The sequence below is a fragment of the Taudactylus pleione genome, unplaced genomic scaffold, assembly GCF_031769625.1.
Source record: "Taudactylus pleione unplaced genomic scaffold, aTauple2 ptg000659l, whole genome shotgun sequence".
Lineage (NCBI taxonomy): Eukaryota > Metazoa > Chordata > Amphibia > Anura > Myobatrachidae > Taudactylus > Taudactylus pleione.
The window spans coordinates 2,142,222-2,162,008 of NW_028285061.1; the positions used below are offsets into that span (position 1 = coordinate 2,142,222).

The 19,787-nt window shown below is 45.4% G+C and overlaps 1 protein-coding gene across 1 annotated transcript in view; it reads left to right on the top strand.

Annotated features, from left to right (window-relative positions):
- Positions 1-1,680: 1,680 nt before the first annotated feature.
- JCAD (junctional cadherin 5 associated) overlaps positions 1,681-19,787 on the top strand; it is a 126,446-nt gene continuing 108,339 nt past the window's right edge. Inside the window, exon 1 of the mRNA XM_088455535.1 lies at positions 1,681-1,853. The gene's annotated coding sequence lies outside the window, so the exon portion shown is untranslated. The remainder of the gene's footprint in view (positions 1,854-19,787) is intronic.

The window sequence follows — 19,787 nt, forward strand, 5'->3', positions numbered from 1 at the left end:
AAGCTGCGCACCCTGTGGAATTTTACACTAGCACATGTATTCTGTCAATTTAAGTTAAATGCTCAGAATATATAATACAATCTCCTCTATTGACTAATAATGACTGAAAGGAGATACAAGTCCTAGGTGCTACACATAAATAAAGCAGTGCCAAAGGAGTTACCCCTTAATGTCAGATTATATTCCCCAAATGGGACCTCAATTCCCAGCATGATACTACCACTGTTTGCTGTTTTTCTCCTCACTTCAGTATTCCCCTGCAGGCTGGCCATACCCCACTGGCACAGTTCAGTACAGGCGGGGGCGCTATGACATGCACTTTCTCCGGGTGCTATGGTTCCATGTTACTCCTCTGCCCATTATCCAGTTCTCCAAGTGTAAATCTCTGAGACTAAATACAGGTGCAAGTTGTGCACATACTGTACATACAGTAGTGCAAATGGATAGTATGGAGGAAATTCAATTAGGTGCGATTACCTCCCCCCACGCACGCAAATTAGCAGAGTTACTCTTCTGATGGTGTGTCAAAGCCGGCAATGGCACAGAACTCGCCCCCCTCGCAGCTTGGACTCGCGCAGTACTTGCACATTTTCGCTTGCAACCATATAGGGCTGCGGACAAAAATCTGCAAGTCCGGAGGTGCCATAATTGCGGCGTATAGCTGCACTTACTTGCGGAAGCGAAATTCCCCCTTTATGTGTTGTCTTGTTGCATTTGAATAATTGCAGAACTCCCCTGCAACTTGTAATATAATTATTGCACTTTAAGGGGTATTACTACCATACAATACCAGATTTTAATTTCAACCAGCCAGATTGGACAGATTTCTGACAGATAATTGTATTGTGTATGCCCAGCATAAGTAATAGATTTTCAAAACCTACTATTTGTGCCGATTTTGCCTGCCATATTTAAAAGGGCAATAATAGTAAATGAAAAATTAGGATTGTTTTGCATTAAATATTATCGCCCTTCTAAATCTGGCAGGCAAAATCTACAAAAAAATTGAGGGTTTTGGAAATCCATTGCTTAGTAAATATTCCCCTAAATCTATTAAATGATAAATACTAAAGGGGGTTTCGACCTTCTGATTACTTTAATTTATAGTATTGCACTTAATACTGCGCATGCACACTCACTCGTATTTGTGCTTTTCAGTCAAGTCTTTATAGCACCATTCCCTTTACTTTGTGTCCAGGGCTACAACACAGAGCTGCTCTCTGGTTACAATTCTACCCATTGCAGAGGACACAGCAGATCTACGTCATATACAAGGGCAACAGAAATAAATGGCTATGCCTAATGATACAAACACATGGCATAAGAGCACAGATGGAAGACAGAAAAATAATGTAATGCATTTAGTAAATTTTGCAGAAAAATATTTATAGGTTAATGAATGAATGACTTAAAGCAGACAACAACTTTGAGGATAGATTTATACATGGTTTGTGTGTGTTGGGATGTAAGTAATAACTACACTCCCCCAATCAATGCAGGACTTTTATCTGCCACTGTTCTGATGGGATATTATCCACAGAAGACTGGATAAAGAGTGTGAAGGTTATGCACGATTTTAGTGTGACAGAAAATAATATCATATTTTAAATGAAAATAAAGCTGCATTTATAAGGTGGAGTCACCAAACTTCAGTGTTTTGCACCTTTAAAACTTTCAGACTGGCTGCAAAATCATTAAGCTGTTGATGGAACCTTATCCTTTCCTAGTTGCTTTCCAAGTGGCTGCAGTTACTAGGCATGCTCAGCAGTAGCTTCATGCAGTGCTGGATTACAATTCTCTAGCTGCTGCTGCACACCAAGTAGACGGATCTGCAAGCATGGGAGACTCACAAGGTAAGTCCTCGTCTTTCCTCATTGCCTCATAATGCAAAAAGCAAATCATTGGTTTCATAGATGCGTTGGGGGGGGAAACCATTTAATCCCCCAAACTAATTAGAAGCCTGCAAATTGAAGAACAGCAGAAGCCAGGGTTAAAAGCCAGTCAGCAGCTGCCTGTGATGAACTGAATCTAAGTTTCTCTCTGGATTTTAGGCATGTTTCTTATATCACTGCAAGATTACTGACATGTTTGGTTGGTAGGATATTCCCATCACACGCTGTGGCACCAAAACCTGTCCTTTACATTATGCACAAGACTTGTGATTATATTCATTTCTGCATGTACATCTGTGTATCAGGAGATAACCTTCAGTTCTACAGAAACAAGTCACTGTTAGGGGGATTGAGATAAATGCCTGGTTACACTGACTATGAATTCTACACACTGGCCAATAGGAAATTATTCCCTTTTTCTGGTAGATATTTATTCATTTTCTAACAAAATTTATAATGATGGCTGTGCCATGGGTACTTGTTTGCTGTATTTTGTGCAGGGGCAGAGGTGGGGTTCTATCACAGGCATAACACAGATTTCAGTGGTAAAGTACTGACCAGCCAAGACAGATACAGACACATTGCTGCTCCTTGTGTTGGCACTCCTATGGCACAGCTGCCCTTCATTCCCAGGTGCAGCCCAGTAATGTACTGTATATTGAAGAATCATCTCTTTAAATGTTTGTTCCTGTCAATATCTATCATCTTTACTATTGACCAACCATGTACAGCGATGTCCCTGTTGCTGGGCGCACTGAAGTTTGCTCTTTTCTGTTCAGTATAATAGGCTACAGTAAGTATAAGTTCTTATGCATTAAAGATGAACATATAACGGTCGGTGTTATTGTATTATGATTCTGTCCTGTGATCAGGTCATCCTGGGTAACTAGTGGCATCGGCCTGCAGTGCATAGTGTTTTGCATACAATGGGTTTAGAGTCACATGACCAATTACCTGGATAATGTCTTTCAAAGTGTGTGCTCCTCAATCTAATCCACAGCAGGCTTATTATAATTTCTGTATAGATACTGCTTCTATACATAGGAGCCTATGTATTAATTGCAGAGCTGCAGTGATTATTAAAGATCCATATTGCGGGTGATATTTAAATTTTGAATGAAAATATCCCCGCTATGTACAAAGGGGAACTCGCAGGGACATGCGCACAGGATCTGTTTCTGCCCCCGGCCGTAGGCTGTGACAGAGATCGGAAGATCTTTCTCCTGTAATATGATGTAAATCAGTGGTGTCAAACTCTGGCCATCCAGCTGCAGTGGAACTACACATCCCAGCATGCCCTACCACAGTTGTAACATGCCCTAAGAGCAAAAGTGTGGCAGTGCATGCTGGGATGTATAGTTCCACTTCAGCTGATGGCTGAGTTTGACACCACTGGTGCCAAACTGCGAAAAGCGGAATTTGGTACATATTGACCGAGATCGTAGTCCCCATCGGGGGCGTATTTATAATGGTGCAGAGTGTGTGGGGCACACGGGCCCCTGGGTCCAGGGGGGACCCGTACTGCACACCCTGCACCTATAAAACTTACCTCTCCGGAGTCCCACGTCGGCTCCGGTGTTAGCGCCTGTAAAAACAACTGGAAAATGTCCGCTGCGGGCATTTTCCCGTCGTATGCGCAGTACAGGGAAAATGGCCCCCGCGGCCATTTTCCCAGTGACCTGTCCATGCGCTATAGACTCTGGGCACACTCTAGTTCCCAGAGTCTATAAGTGCGGCGCTGGCCGCGCACCGCTCAGTGCGCAGCTGGCCGCCGGACAGAGAGGAAGGGGCCCATGTCGGAGACTGCACACGTGCCCCCTCCTTTCTAGAAACGCCCCTGGTCCCCATTGATAATAATGGGGACTGCGATCTGCAGTGTTAATTAGCACTGTGCTAAAGATTTCTGTGAAATCTCCTACATTGTGCTATTAGTACATAGCGACATGTCAGAATATTATGCAGAAACTGCAGTTTCTACATCATTTTATGTAAAAAAAAAAAAAAAAAAAGCTTGATACATAGGCCCCATAGTTTTAGGAAATTTCCAACTAACGATTTCTCACCATGAAATGAAATCTCCATTGTTTCTGCTTGTAATTTTACACAACAGTATACATTAGGCTTTCCATTTTGGAGGGCTGTAAATGTTTTGTTGGTGCTACCCACTCTGCTACAGTCATTTCTGCATGTTTTAGTTATAGTGGTTTGGCAGAGTGCTGCTAACTGCAGACTGTCCTGCTGAGTACACTGAGTTCCTGGTCAAGTGGATTGAGAAATCTAAAATTCGTTACTGGGAAACCCAAGGATTGTGTATTGAGGCTTCTGTTCCAGGGCTTGTTGATATAATCCAGGGGTTCGCCTCCTACACATTCTTTTTAATTTATACCATGAAAAGATTTTCAGCTGGTTATATACAGGTCTTTATTATCTGGTTTTGTAAAGAAAGAAATATATTTACTTTTAGCCCCCTCTCTTAACTATTGTAAGAAGATTCTGCGGAATTTCACGCCAGCAGAACATAACACAGTGGTGTGCTGATGTGGGCACCTAGGACTAGACAAGTGCCCCTAACTTGAACAAAACCGAGGTGGTGACAGGCAGGTTCTTGCCCAAACATTGACAAGATACTGCAAGAATAGAGGGAAAACACTCAGTTGCATATGTGTTGGTGAATAAAAAAGTACAGACCTCACTATCTGTACTAAAAACACAATCTCTGTAATTATAGCCCTGGGCTTTCCGAATATTTGGAGATGTCACATCTGACTGTTGCAGCAAATTGTAGTAGTTTTTTATCTTGGCTAATCTGAGGGACCTCTCGCCACCTAACTGCACCAATTTAACTGTCTAAACTGCGGGTATTCAAGCAGCAATTGCTAATGGAGATTACATTTATACTTTTTTTTTTTTTTGTCTTTTCCACACCAAGCGATATTTTATTTTACCTGCAGGTGCTGGCCATCGATTTTACCAGGTTTTTTAAGCTAGGAACTAACAGGAAGTTGCAATTGTGAAAGTAGAGCCGCAATTTTCAAACCTATTCCTAATATGTAGATAGAGTGTACATGGCGATTATAGAGTTTGTCTTATGCTCTTGAATTGGCTTTTGTGATTTTATGTTATTAGTTAGCACAGAGGGGTCTATTTATTAAAGCATTTTTGCTGTCAGTCCCCTGAAATGGCTATTTTCTGATGATTTCCTCAATATCTAAGTATGGGGGATGCCACAGCGGGTATGAGAGGTATCTGTGGCAGTGCTGCTGTTTTTGATTGCAGAAGCAGTCCATGTAGCTTTCTATGGGGTCTGTTAGAATGCCCAATTTACCAACAAAAGCTTAGCTTTTCATAGCTTGGCCCTAATAGCTAACGCCATAAGCTATAGTAGGGGTATTCAACTTGCGGCCCTCCACCTGCTGTTGAACTACACATCCCAGCATGCCCTACCACAGTTTTAGCTTGCCCTAATAGCAAAACTGTGACGGCATACTTGGGGAAGCCAATGGATGTAATCCCGACCGCCGGCTTCCCAACTGTTGATCCCGGCAAGGCACTAATGACTTAGGTTTAGGCAGCGGGGAAGGGGGGGGGTTAGGTTTAGGCACTTATAGGGGGGGTTAGGGCTAGGCACTTGCGGGGGAGGTTAAGGTTAGGCACCCCTAAGGGAGGGTTAGGTGGTAGAATTAGGTTAGTTAATACTTATCTTAGGACGATCGGGATTTCCTCTGTCGGGCTGCCACTGTCGGGATTTGAACCTCCGGTCATACTGATTCCCATAGTGGGATGTGTAGTTCCACAGCAGCTGGACGTCCGCAAGTTGAATACTTCTGGACTATACACTTTTTTTAATTTTTTATTTTTGAGCCCTCTCTTTCAGCGCATACTTGCACATAAAGTGATAGTGTAAGCAATGGTATGCCTGGCATTGAAAGACCATAAAACAAGAGATCATTTCATTGGGTTGAAGCACTGTATACCAGTGCTCGAAGTGGGAATTTTGAGGTGGGGGTATGGCGAATGAATCTCTCTCCCCCCCCCCCCTCCCCTTGGGCCCCTGCTTCCATATCACCCCATTGTACATCTCACCCCCCCCCTCTCTCACACCCTGCCCTTCTCACTAATTCCCTCTCTGTCACCCCCTACAATGCTAACTGCCTGCCTCCCTCTGTGTGCCCCTCTCTCTATTCCCTCTCACATCCTCCCCTCTCTCTATTCCCTCTCACTACTTACCTCTGTCCTGCGCTCAGTGCGGTGCTGGAACGGAACTGCAAGGACTCAGGAGCACCGGGTCCCACGTTGCTGGTGCAGTTGTGCGTGCCAATGAGAAGCTGCAACTTGGCAGCTTCTCATTGGCTGGCGGCCGCGAGCCCTGTGATTGGCTGGCGGCCAGTGTGTGCTGACTGTAGCCGGGACCGGATGCTTTGTCCCGGCTACATGCCAGCATGTCCGCTGCCGCCGATCGAGATGTGTCCCCTGCGGGACACATCTCTACACATTTCCGCCGCTGTTCCAGCGCTGGGATGCCATACTGCATCCCAGCGCTGGTGCATTCTTTTCTGTGGCTAAAATGAAGTGGGGTCGGGAAGTGGCGGTATGTCATACCGCCGTATACCGCCCCACTTCGACCACTGCTGTATACACCCCATGACACATGGTCCTAACCATTGAAATAGGGCCACGTCCCCCACTCCGGCCGCTAGAAATGTTGGGAGGTATATGTTGTCTTTACATAACAGAGGCAGCTGAATTAATATAAGCATGCGGTATAAATTTATTAGAAACCAATGACATCTTAAATATTGGGATCCAGCGAAGATGCTGGGAACGGGACGCCGGCATCCAGAAGGGATCAAGATACCGACGACGGCATCCCGACCGGCGGCATCCCGAAGGTAAGTATGCGGGTTAGGGTTAGTCCGAGGATGGGGGGGTTAGGTTTAGGGACCTGCCTGTGTGGGTTAGGCTGCAGGTAGGAGAGGTTAGGGTTAGGCACCACCCGGGGAGGGCTAGGTTTTAGGGTGCGGGAAGGGGGGTTAGGTTTAGGCACCACCGAAGAGAGATGGTGACATTTGCTGATGATAGAACTTTGCACCGGCCCTTGGGAGGAGTTGAGGAGTGTGAGGGCAATTATTAACAAATACTGAGCACTAGCCACACAGGTACGCCTATTGTTGCGTAGCACTGTGAAAACTAGATTTTTAGTTAGAGAATGAGATAGCTAGAATTATATAAGTGGATGGAGAGGATGTATTTTGGGGGCATTCTTTGCTTTGTGGAATACATAATAAGTGAACATAATAGTACCAAAAAAGTTTTAAGTTTCAATAAGAAGGGCACTATTACATGGTAGGATTTATGTGACTTGAACATTTTTGCACTGTGCGGATCCAGGCATGTTTTACCCCTTCCTGCAAACTCAGGAGAACTTCAGGAGTAGGATCCCGACAGCAGGAGCAGGAGTGTAACATATAATGCAATCGTAGGTGACCATTTGTGGAGCATATTGTTTGCCCTTCTTGAGGGTAATGATCAGAAAAATGAAAGGGATGGCTGCAATAGGGAAAAATAGAACTTAATTTGCATACTAAACTTTTTTGTAAATGATGTGAGTTTAGTATCTATAAAACACACATAAAATAAACTGCACATTTTTAATCAATGCCGCTTCATTGTCCACCCTAAAATCGAAACGTGGAGCTGTTCCTTATAGCAACCAATCAGATTGTAACAATCATTTCTCTGTCACACTTTATAAATTGATAGCTACAATCTGATTGGTTGCTATATGCAACACCTCCTCTTTAGAAGTTTGATAAATCTCCCCTTTATTAAGGTCTAGTCTACTGCACATTATTTCTCTTGTAATGGAAGACTGAAGATTGCAACCTTCTATCACAAACAAAGCCTAAGAAGTGGATATTTGGCACAAGAGTACTGTCCCAAGTTGTGTCATCATTTGCTGCAAAAAGCGATATCGTCTAGTGTGCCCCTGGCAGGGTGTGCTCAATGTCGTTCATGACATTGAACACACCCGCTGAACGATATCATTAACGGTATCGTTCAGCGCCGGTCTCTCTTCCCCATTCCCCAACATGCAGCAACCTGACAAAATCGTCAGGTAGGCCTGCATGTTTACCCGATGAACGATAAAGACAAATGACCTGCGGGAACGCGCATCGTTCGTCGTTCATCGTTATCGTTCATCATTTAGGTAAAAAAATGGACGATAAAGTGAACGATAACGATATCGTTATCGTTCAGTCGTCCACTTTAATCGCCCAGTGTGTACGCACCTTTAGTTGCATTGTACCAGGAGACTGCACTGATTAATTCAATATCTGTATACCGAGTGCTACTCGATGCAGCGGCTGCAGCTTGTTTCCACGCCAAACTCCGTTGGGGGAGATGTACTAAGCATTGAAAAGTGATAAATTGGAAACTGATAAACTACCAGCCATTCAGCTCCTAACTGTCAGGCTGTGTTTGAAAAATGACAGTTAGGAGCTAATTGGTTGGTAGTTTATCACTCTCCACATCTGCTCAACGTGATTTTGCAGACTCAGGGCCTCATTTATCAACAACTCGTTGTGTATGATAAATAAATGTTTCAAACAGATGACAGTTGGGAGCTGATTGGCTGGAGTACCATTATCATATGCAATGAGTTTTAAAACTGGTTGCATATGATAAAACTCGTTGATAAATGAGTCGCACAATTTAAGGTAAACTAGGTCCCTGATAAAGACAATTAAGATACTTGTAGTATTGAAAATGTTGGCAGGGTCAAAAAAATCAGGCTTTAATGTCAGGTTTGTGTGATAAAGGATTAGACCACCGTTTCATTTGTTTTATTTAAAACTGTGAGCCCCTAGTCATTTTGCCCCAAGGTATTTCTGTTCCTCTTACAGCACTGGCCAAAGACCAGCTACAGTAGGAGAGATTGTGGCTTGTAACTGGTCTACCTCCTGACACAACTGCAGATGTCTTCTCACACCTAGCATCTATTCGCCAGACGGCGCAATATGACATGTTCCGAGAGGATTAGCATACAGTATTGTTTTGTTTCAATTATGCTCCTTATTCGCATCGCAGATGCAGCAAAACACCACTCACAGTGTGCTAGAGACGCTGGGATGAGACTGTAACCGCACAGGAATTCGTTTTAAGCACATACAAAATCGCAGATGAAGCACAATGGATCATGACCTGAGAAAAAGGCTCAGCCACTCAAATCTGAGCCCTTCTTACACAGAATCCCACTCAGTCGCGCACAGATATACAAATATTGCACATCAAATTAATCAGTGCAAGCTAGCAATGTAGTTTTGTCGCTCCTAGGTTTCTATTTATGTGAATAATGCTGGGTACACACTAGACGATTTTTTGAACGATTTGGCCAATTCCTTCAAATCGTTTAGTGCAGTGATTTTAAGCCTTTTTTTCCAACTTGCAGCACACTGAACAAGATTTTAAAATTGCTACGGCACACCATCAGTCCCTCACAGAGAAAAAAAAACACACATTAGTCCCCACGGGTAAAAAACACACACACATTGGCTCCTGTAGAACAAAACAATCACATTTTCTCCCACATAAAACTAAATAAAACACATTGGCCCCCTCCGGAAATAAAACACATTAGCCTCCACAGAAAACAAATATAAAACAAGTTGGCCACCACATAAACCCCCCCCCAAAAAAACAATCACATTGGCCCCCATAGAAAGCAAAATAATACACATTGGCCCCTACCTGTCGGTAGCAGAGAAAGGACCTCCCTATCCCTCAGCCGCGGAAGTTGGTGCAGCCTGTTACACTCACTACTCAGCAGTGAGCACTGTGCTGGCAAGACAGTAACGTGGCATGCGTGACCTATGATATCACACTGCCCTGTCTCCATTGGTCACTGCCTGGGCCGCAGCTGAACCACCTGGAAGAGCCCAGTCTTCCCGGGCCCAAAGTTAGGAGTTTCACTGTGGGCATCTCCAGCTGCGCTTCTCCGCCGGCATTTCCCTGGCGGCACACTTGGGAACTGCTCTGCCATGGTTGAGAAACGATGGTCTAGTGTATACCCACTGTGTCGCTGACTATGCTCACTCCCACGGGTCGTCAGCGACATTCTCGGTCAGACCTACATGCAGGTCTGACGGGAGATGTCATTAGCAAGGACCATGCTGCCGAATGCAGCATGGCCCCCTGCAGTCGCTCCGTTGCTGCTCATGCTGGGTCCCGTCGCCGGCGATGTCGGGCTGGGTACACATCGCCTAGTATGTACCTAGGTTAAGATGCACATTTTGAGAGAGAAAGACACTCTGCACGGCCGAGTTGGCCGGGACCTGGCACTCCAAGAGTGTCTTTTTGCCGAGACTTGGGCAACAGTCTATGAGGAGAGATCTGAACTCTGTAGCTACTTAAGATAAGCGAACAGAGGGCCTGATTCAGAGCCGGACGCTCTTTCACAGCGCTCGCTCTGAATCAGTGCCCTCCTTGTATTTTTTAGAGCGGCCTCCTGGCCGCTCGCATAGCTGTGGGTTACCACCCACAGCTATAGCGAGCGGCCAAAAAGATGGTCGCGATGGTCAAGACCATCGCGACCATCAGGCTTGCGACGAGACCCTTGTGGTAGGGTCTCGTCTGCCGCAAGCCCTGGAGTGCTTTTGGCTCTATCAGAGCCAAAAGCATTCCCACTGACATCACTTGTGACGGCACTTGTGATGTCAGTGGGGCCGGCTCCAGACGGTAGGCGTTCCCATGGGAATGCCTCTGTCTGGCCAGCCACGCCCCCGGCACGCCCACCAAAGGGGGCATGCTGTCACTAACCATCAACAGCACGCCCCCTTTGTAGCGAGACCCATATCCGGGTCTCGCGCATGCGCACGACGGAGCCGGGTCCGTCGTGCGCATGCGCACTGCCCCATCATCGACCCGCTTGCGAGCGGGTCTGAATCAGGCCCAGAATCTTGTTAAGTGGAGAAAAAGAAATATGGCTTCTTCCTATCTGTCAAGGGGTCACCGTCTGCAGTAGAAAAGCTTCCCAAATTCTCATTGACAAAAGCTTCCCCATGCAATCACTGGCAGGCTACAAGAAGCAGCTTGGTAATTGCCTTATTTCCTTGGTGTGCTTCTTCAAACTACTATTCATGAACGACAGTTCTACAGACTTTCCACAGTGTTTGTGGCTAACAGTGCTTTTCTTGTGATGTTCCTCAGCGGTACAGATTACTGACATAATTTCTCTACGAAAACAGGAAGTTCTTCTACCATCATCGCTGGTATATTTTAACACTTGTACCTGGAACGTTTGTCACCAGTGACCAGTGATGAACAGTGAAATACGATATAGTGAGCATGGAAGCTTTGTCTGCCATGTGACATCCTCCTTTTCCTTCTCCCCCCTTCTGCCATCAAGTGACATATTGAGAGTCTGAGAGCCTATGTCTGTGAGGCAGACTGACTGTGTCTAAGCCAGGCAGCCATAACTGTTTTAACTCCAGAGTGATTTTGAAAAGAAGATTATGATATTTAGGAGAAAAATGAGTATCAGAAAGGTAGTAAACTTAATATTTAAAGAGGAAGAAAAATCTATGTGTGAATGCTGCTCTAATTGAAAAAAGTAAATAACCATGTAAACAGATTACTATTAAATAGCATACTTTTAGCATAGGCTTTCCTCATCGTGCAAGTTTTGTTTCTTAAACACCAACAACGTTTTGAGTTTTAATGAACTTGGCCACATTTAATTTTAATTAATCTTATGGGATTTAGAGGCAGGGAAATCTCTGCAGGAAATAATTGTTCCCTTGTTATTTTCTTTATAGAAACTGTTGACCAAAATAAGGATTGCATCTCTAAGTTCATTGGTTCTATCCACCAGTGCCGATTTATTTGGATTTCCACCTCTTAAATGGAAAAGATTATCTCATTTGCTGAAAATCCCATTCACCATTGTGCTTTGTTTCACGATGCCTTGCATTTGTAGAACAGCGAAGGAAGCATAATCACTTCTTCCATCCTTATAGGAAATTACTGTATGTCTAAAGTTTGTTGTAGTAGGAGAAAACCTCTTTAAAGTGACAACGCCTACAGAGATCTAACAGCTTCATACAACATGGGCTTATGGAATCAATGGCAAAAAGGCGACAGGTTTAGTATGAGCCAACAGCAAAATGACAGACTTTTCAATTTGAAAAATAAGTCTACTGAATAATCTGGTCTACACCTGCCTACACTTATATGCCACATCCAGGAGCATTTGTTGTTGACCAGTTAGTCTACGCTTATCCTGGACACAGGGGGAGATGTATCAAACCTTTGAGAGATATACAGTAGAAAAGTTGTCCATAGCAACCAACCAGCGTCTGTCATTTTGTAGACTGTGCTAGATAAATGATAGTGGAAGCTGATTGATTACCATGGACAACTTCTTCACTTTATCTGTATCAAAGGTTTGATAGCTCTCCCCTAAAGTTTGTTGGGTTTGGGGTTTACTGTATGCATATCCATGGAATGATTTACATATTTTTCTCTTATAGGTCATTATTTATTTGTTGTGAGTAGCGCACACGGGGGGGTTTCTGAGTACCTGAACCTCCCCCTCCCACAACAGACCACAGAAACAGCCAGGGACGGATTGCGCTGGAGGGCATGGCTGCTCCAATTTGTAAATACAATGAGAGCAGTCGGGTGGCATCTTCTGCCTGTCACTGACACTCGCCACTGAATGCACTGTCTCACACTGCAGTCGCAGCATCTGGCGGCTGGCTGGCCGCTCTGCTAGGCTGCAGTCAGTGGGGTGCTGTTATGCAATGCTAATTGGTCAATGGCTCTGGCCATCCACTAAATCACAGTGGTGGGATGTATTCAAATTTGTCAGGCTCTCGGATCCACACAGATTTTCCTGATGGCTAATGCTGGTAGGAATACAATTATCTGTCAAATCTGGCTGGTTGGAATGAAAGTCTGGTAATGTATGGGAGCAAATGACAATTGATTATATGGTTTTAAACACTGGAAAACAGACAAAAACAATTGTTCAAATTGGTTACATTTATTTTATTTAACCAATTTGTCTGAATGTCCATTTTTGTCTGTTTTCCAGTGTTTGTGAACAAATGTTCGATTGTCATTTGCTCCCATATATTACCAGATTTTCCATTTCCATTAAGTTGATGATTATCCTGTTTCATTACACCCATCCTGATTACTACTTATTTGAGTCTAATTACAAATGCACCCACTCTAAGAGAACCCCTGATGGAGTCTTGCAAAAGAGACGAAACGCATAGGGTAAACAAGCTGTGGGATTCACTATGAAAAACACACACACTTGAAAACTGTACCCCTAAAATAAGGGTGGAATTTTTTCTACCTTGAGGGTAGAAAACCTTACAGCAAATTGTGTAAACTGTATTCTGAGAGATTGTATTTTAATAAAATATATGTATGTAAATTCATTTTTTATTTGATATTAATATGGTGGCCTAAGGCCTTCTTTTTGGGTGTTGGCATTGAAGGGGTAGTGTTTAGATCTTTACCTTACACTTCTTACATCTTTGGCATCAATATATTATTGTGATTAGAGAATCATTTCACCATTCTCTATAACCATGCTCCTTCAAGGCATTCATTTGTTGTATTGTAATAGGTAATAACATCTTTATTTCTACTTCAGGGTACATAGGGGTCCACAGGGTGACCTCGGGGTATAGGTGATGCAGAGTCATCCGGGCTATTGCTGTCGGGATTTGAACCGCCGAACCCATTCTGCATTGTGACTTTATGCTAGCGCTGTCTGTCTGAGTTTCACTTTCTTCTGTCAGCCATTTTACTTTCCCTGTGTCTTTTTTCTCACTGAGCCCTAATACAGGTGTTGTGAGGGTGCAGCCTCACAGTCTGTTATTCTGAGTGGTGGGTCACATACTGTATACTGGTAACTTCTCCTCCACCATGTCTGGTAGTGAGAGTGATATGCCAAATTTGGCTCCTGCCTGCCTGTTCCTTAAAAAGTGTACAGGGGTGGGAGACATGGGCCTTAAAGGATTATGTTTGAGGTGCTATGCTCCTCCAGGTCCCTCTACGGTCTCTGCCACTCCGCAGGAGCCCCCTTGGGCATGCTTTGCGCAGGCACTAACGGCCAGTGCAAGACGCTTAGCTGTCCCTCTTGTATTTTCCCCGCTGGGATTCTCACAGCAGCAGCTTATGCCCTCTCGGAGCATGCTTCAGCCGGCTGCATCCTATCCCCCCGTGGGTTAATTCGATTCCCAATGCGTTGCAGAATGTGGCTGAGGTGCAGCAGGGGGAGGCACCCCAAAGTAGACCGGCTAAAAGATGTTTGCTGTCGTCTCAATCTACTATGTATGATGACGACGATATGTCATCTGATGTTGGGGTGCTCCCGGATGAATCTGTGTCCGAGTCCTCTACACGTGAGTCCAAGTCAAGAATGTATATTCCGGGTCTGATACAAGCTGTCCGTGCAGCCTTGGTCATAGGCGCTGGTGTTTCGTCCTCCTCTAAGCCCAAACATGCATCTTTCAAGGACATAAAGGTGACTGTTGCTGCATTTCCTTTGTCTCACCAGCTGGTGTACCACCAGGAGGTGGCATGGAAAATGCCTGGAAAGCGTTCCAGCCGCAGAAACGTCTGTCCTATGCTTACCCTTTTGCGAGGATTATTTTACTAAATGGGAAACTTCACCGGTGGTGGATTCCCATGTAACGCGCTTGGTTAAAAGCGCGACCCTCCCTATACCTTCCATGTCGTCCCTGAAGGATACTACAGATAGGAAGGTGGAGCTTTGCCTGAAATCCATTTATTCCCTTTCAGGTGTCGCGCGCAGACCGGCCATGGCTATCTGCTGGGTGGCTCGGGCTAAGGAATGTTGGGCAAACACCCTGGAAAAGTCCTTGTCTTCGGATGCTACCAGGGAGCAGTTGAATGTTGGGGGAAACCTCAGAGATTCCGCTACCTATATTAATGAGGCTGCCTTGGATGTCAGCTTATTGAATGCCAGGATTTCCACTGCGGCCATTGTGGCTCGCCTCTCCCTGTGACTTCGCTCTTGGAGGGCAGATGTGGACTCTAACTAGGGCTTAGAGCAGTGTTGGCTAACCTTGACACTCCAGCTGTTGTGGAACTATATATCCCAGCATGCCATGCCACAGTTTTAGCATGCCCTAATAGCAAAACTGTAGCAGTGCATGCTGGGTTATGTAGTTCCATAACAGCTGGAGTGTCAAGGTTAGCCAACACTGGCTTAGAGTGTTTACCTTATAATGGAAAACACTTGTTTGGCCCTGATCTGGATTAAATTGTGGATAGATTGGCAGCTGCTTGTCTGCCTTCTGCTCCTGCTCCCTCGGGGTCTCGGACTTTGTCCTATCGGGTCCCAGGTAAGGTTAGAACTCAGGGCCTGATTCAGAACCGGATGCTATTTGCGGACGGTCATTCCAAAAAAGGGGCCGACTATTTAAATTGAGCGCTCGCTCTTTGCGGTTTGTTGACGCCTCTATGTCTGAGCGAGCGACCGAAAAATGCGCTCTCTATTTTGTAAAAACTAACCTTTGCCGTTCGCATCACACATCATCTCTGGTATCTATTAGATTAATCGGGTACATCGAAAGGCATCTGAACTGCTCGAAGTGCTTGTGGTAGGTTTTTCTTACCGCTATCACTGCGAGCAGTTCAGGCTAAAAGGCAACTAAGTGACGTGGTTGATGACGCTCGTTTACTAATTATGCACTCCCATTAAACGCCCTTTTGACCATTAGGCACCTGCGTTCAGATCTCCATTCCCCCGTTTTCAAGCACCTTCCCCTGTTACCACCCACAAACGGTACATTCTGTCAATCAAATTAGCAGCCCCTCGCTGTTTTGCGAGCGCACGATTTCTGATCGCAATGACTGGTTTGCGCATGCGCATTACGACCCATACGCATGCGCAGTTGTGCGAACATCGCTCACAGCGAACGAGCGGCCGCTTACAAACTGCTCTGAATCAGGCCTTTCCAAGGCCATCAACTACCAAGAAAACTACCAAGCATAAGAAACAAGCTTGGAGTGCGGCTTCCGGCTGCCAAGCCTGACGACAAGCCCTCAGCCTGACTGGACAGAGGCTGACTTTTTCAGTTCGCCCAATGCTGGTGTCAGACTACCACAGACACCTGGGTGAGAGAAGTAGTCTCTTAGGGGTACGCCATCTCCTTCTGCAGACGGCCTCCCCATCAGTTCTTCTGCACAGGCCTCCTGTCAAACAAGGCCTTGGCTATTCAAGAGGCAGTACAGTCCTTGCTTCAGGCAGGGGTCATTGTACCGGTCCTATTATCCCGGATGGGAACAAGTTATTATTCCTGCCTGTTTCTGGTTCAAAAATCAAACAGATCCCACCGACCTTTCCTCAATCTCAAGTCCCTGAACAAATTCCTAAGGGTACCTCAGTTCAGGATGGAAACCCTATGCGCAATCATATTGGCTATGGAACCTGGGATTTTATGGTGTCACTGGATATTCAGGATGCATACCTGCATATTCCGATTGCTTTGGCTCACCAGCGTTTTCTCAGGTTTGCTGTGTCACAACATTATTTCCAGTTTCGGGCTCTGCCGTTTAACCTCTACTGCACTTCAGGTATTTACAAAAATTATGGCGGTAATGGCAGCCCATCTGCAGTTGCAGGGGATCCGCCTGTTACCATACCTGGATGACCTCTTACTGTTAGCAGAGTCTCCAGAGGTACTTCACCACCACCACCTACAGCTGACAATATCTGTGCTACAGATGCACGGGTGCTTGGTCACTTGGAAGAAGTCCTCCCTGACCCAATCTCAAAGGATGCTCCATCTGGGAGCTCTGTTGGATTGACAACAGCAGAGGATTTTTCTGACCGCAGAAAAGATCTCCACTTTGCAGACGCGAGTGCACAGATGCCTCCACAGTCGCCGAGTGTCCATACTCTCAGCAGTGCAGTTACTGGAATCCATGGTATCGACGTTCGACATGGTGGAATATGTCCAGTTTAATTCCTGGCCTCTGCAGAGATTCATCCTCTCCAGGTGGGATGAATTTCCCCATCGGATACGGACACAAACGATGGTGATCTCTCCGGAGGTGTGTCTATCTCTGACTTGGTGGCTGCATACGGTCCACCTCACCAGGGGGTGCCCCTTTTGGATTTCGGACTGGGTCCTTCTTACGACAGATGCCAGTCTCTGGGGTTGGGGCGCAGTGACAGGTCCACATTCCTTTCAGGGACGGTGGACAGCAGAGGAGTCAACATATTGGAACTTCGGGCAGTCTTCAGGGCTCTGCAACAAGCCAGACTCATACTTCATGGAAAGCCTGTACAAGTTCAATCAGACAACGCCACGACTGCGGCTTACATAAACCATCAAGGAGGGACTCGAAGTCAGGCGACAATGACAGATGTGTCACGCATCCTGACATAGGTGGAAAGCCATCTACCAGCCTTATCGGCAGTGTTCATTCCAGGAGTTCTCAATTTGGTAGAGGATTTCCAGAGCCATTATGACGTGCATCCAGGGGAATGGTCTCTTCACCGCGAAATGTTTCAGCTGCTAGTAGACAGGTGGAGTCTTCCGGAGGTGAGTCTCATGGCCTCCCGACAAAATCACAAACTGCCACTGTAAGGGTCCAGGACAAGCGACGCCAAGGCTCTCTTGGTAGACGCTCTGTCAGTCAAGTGGACCTTCCAGTTTGCGTACCTGTTCCCTCCAATCTCACTTCTTCCTCAAGTACTTTGGAAGTTCAAACAAGAAGGAGGCACTGTCCTGGTGGCTCCAGCGTGGCCCAGACGTCACTGGTACTCAGAACTTCAGAGTCTCTCCATCGACACTCCGTTGCTGCTTCCTCAACATCCGGACCTTTTGTCTCAAGGTCCTTTCCTTTACCCAGACCTGGGTCGTCTGTCTTCGACGGCGTGGCTCTTGAGACATCCCTCTTAAGGTCCAAGGGTTTTTCTGGCTCTGTGGTTAATACCATACTCAGAGCACGAAAACCTGCCTCTGCCAGGATTTCCCACAGGGTGTGGCATGCCTACTTTGCATGGTATCGTCCCAGAGGCTACGACCCCCAAGTATTTAGGATATCCAGAGTTTTGGCTTTCCTGCAGGCGGGTTTGGACCTTGGTCTCCGCCTTGCTTCCCCGATGGTGCATGTCTCTGCCTTTTCAGTGTGGTTCCAGCGAAAGATCACTCATCTTCCTGATATACACACTTTCCTAGAAGGGGTCCTTCGCATTCAGCCTCCCTTTGTCCCTCCTGTGGCGCCTTGGGATTTGGCTGTTGTTCTTCGGGCCCTCCATTTGAACCCCTGGACTCGGTAGATCTCAAATGGCTTACTGCTAAGACAGGTTTTTCTTCTGGCTATTGCATCTGCCAGATGATTGTCAGATTTGGGGGCTCTCTCTTGCCGTTCCCCATTTCTGTTTTTTCACCAAGACAGGGCGGTGCTTCAGACTCGCCCTGGTTTCCTTCCTAAGGTGGTCTCTAGTTTCCACATTAATAAGGAAATTGTTGTGCCGTCCTTTAATTCCCCAGACTTCTCGTCAGGTGAGGCCTCTTTGGAAGTGGTACGTGCCCTCAGGATTTATGTGGACCGTACCAGTTCCCTTCGGAAGTCCGACTCCTTGTTTGTACTCTATGGTTTCCACAAGAAGGGTTGGCCAGCCAATAAACAAACTGTGGCTCGATGGCTTTGCATGGCAATCTCTGCGGCTTATACTCATGAGGGCCTTCCAGTGCCGCCCTCTGTTACTGCTCATTCTACTCGGTCTGTGGGTCCTTCGTGGGCAGCTCGCCGTGGCACCTCGGTTGTTCAGCATTGTAAGGCGGCCATGTGATCTTCTGTCCAGACTTTTTTGAGGTATTATGCTTTTGATACCTTTGCCTCTCAGGATGCTCCCTTCGGGCGGCGGATTCTCCTCTCTGCACAGGAGCATCCCCACCCTTGAAGGTACTGCTTTGGGACATCCCCAAATTCACCCTGTGGACCCTGAAGTAGAAAATGAGAGATATGGTAAGAGATGAGAGATAATGTCCCGGTTATATTTCACAGCTTTGTAACGTATCTGATATTGATTACGTGAATTATGTGACTCATATTTATTAATAAATAGGCCCTAAACTGTGTTTTTAGGTGTTTATGCAATTAGTATGTTAGAAGGTTGTATTAAAAGTTCCGATCATATGACCGGAGGTAATCAGATGACCAAATGTTAGACATTATGGCAATTGGAGTTTTTATTATGGTGGACTTAAATACCCCGGATATCTGCTTAAAACGATGTCAGTAAACACGATTGGTCACGTAAATTATACAACTTCATAGGATATTTTTTCGGACTTAGTTATTTAATTCATTATTTTTTGCGTATTGAGAGTTCCGATCACATGATCGGATAGAGTCAGGTGATTAAACACTAGGCCTTATGGGAATTGGAGTTCAGAGCTTGATGACTTTAAAGTGTCCCGGTTATATTTTAGTCCCGATCATATGGTCAGAGTTAATTAGATGACCAAATATAAGACATCATGGGAATCGGAGTTTTTATTATAGTGGATTTAAATACGCTGAATATTTATTCACAACGATGTCAGTGAACTTGATTAGTCACGTGAATCATTGAACTCTGCAGTGACTTGTGGGAAATGTAGTCCGTGATATTTTTCGGACTTAGCTATCTAACTTATTTCCTTTTGGAATCTGATTTTGGATGCATTAAATCTTTCCCACTTCGTTGGGGAGTGTGTCTGGGAAACCTTAGTTTTTTCCTTTATTATCTCCTGATATGATCCGACCTCTATGTCATGTGACCAGGTGTCACATGATGGAGATGTTTGAATATACACGGAGTTTAATAAGGTAATTGCACCTTCTTGATTT